General features: G+C 36.0%; 1 protein-coding gene across 4 annotated transcripts in view; it reads right to left on the bottom strand.

The window, feature by feature from the left end:
* Nucleotides 1–1,069, bottom strand: part of LOC103472352 (zinc finger protein 385D) — a 24,194-nt gene that overhangs the window by 4,386 nt on the left and 18,739 nt on the right. The window lies entirely within an intron of this gene.

The following is a 1,069-nucleotide window of genomic DNA, read 5'->3' as shown; positions in this document are numbered from 1 at the left end:
ATATATATTCAAAATGGGCAGATTTGAAGGTCCTTTTGATTTGACTGACCAGCACAAACAGATGGCTGCCACTTGCGTGGTACAAAATCAGCAGCAAGCCGTTAAATATTCATGAGCACCTGGCCAAAGTTAACTTTGAAACAGTTAGGTATGGAGACCAACACTATGCAGTCACATCACGAACAGAGAGGACAGCGTCAGACACAAATGCTCACTGAAATAGAAATGGCTCGGTAGCTTTGTGCTCATTATCTTGGGAGATCAGCGGTTTTAACTCACCTGCATCGACAGGTGTGAGATGTACCCACTGTGATTTGGAATAAAATATGCAGAGTCCCACATATCCTCATACATGACTGCAATTCATGATGGGAAATGAGATGAAGTTGTTGAACTGTGTGAATAGCAAATGCGGGAGGCAGCTGACCTTTTTAAAGCTTTAGAGTCTATGCAAAAGAAGTCTGATAAATTGTGATCTCTGACGTCTGGTACTTCATTTGAAGGTTGTACTCTACGGTATGGTCAGTAAAAAAAAAAAAAAACAAAACAAAACACCAGGACCTTTGTACCACGTATCATAAAAGCATAATAATTATTTCTATTCTAATGAGTCAAAAAAAAGAAAAAAAAAAGTACCTTTCATGCAAAATAATCACATTGTCTTAATCACTTTTTAAAAAATTTAAAATGCAATTCACTGCGGACAAAAACTTCAAAATTCAAAGTAAATAAGAAGCTTTATTTTTTTCCACAAGGCAAAAGCCAATGAGTTCCCCTGGATAAACTGAGTTTTTCAGTCCAGTGTCTTTTCATCTGCAAAGAAATCTCCCTTCGGTTTTGTTTAAACCCTTTGATGTTTTATTCCTTTAAAGATTTTATGTAACTCTGCAAATAAGTGGCGAGCACTTAATAATTTAACAAATGATTAAGTCATCTGGATATAATATGTTGGACATATTATTGTCAGATAACTACGGAAGCGCATTGCTATCACGCAAGAAAAAAAAATTTGAGCGCTATCACGTTATAACGTGATACGTATCTTGTTAAAACGTGATACATATCACGT

Source organism: Poecilia reticulata, linkage group LG11, assembly GCF_000633615.1.
Source record: "Poecilia reticulata strain Guanapo linkage group LG11, Guppy_female_1.0+MT, whole genome shotgun sequence".
In the NCBI taxonomy this organism is placed as follows: Eukaryota; Metazoa; Chordata; class Actinopteri; order Cyprinodontiformes; family Poeciliidae; genus Poecilia; species Poecilia reticulata.
Note: the sequence above shows the minus strand (reverse complement) of the source record. Positions and strands in the feature narration are given on the sequence as shown.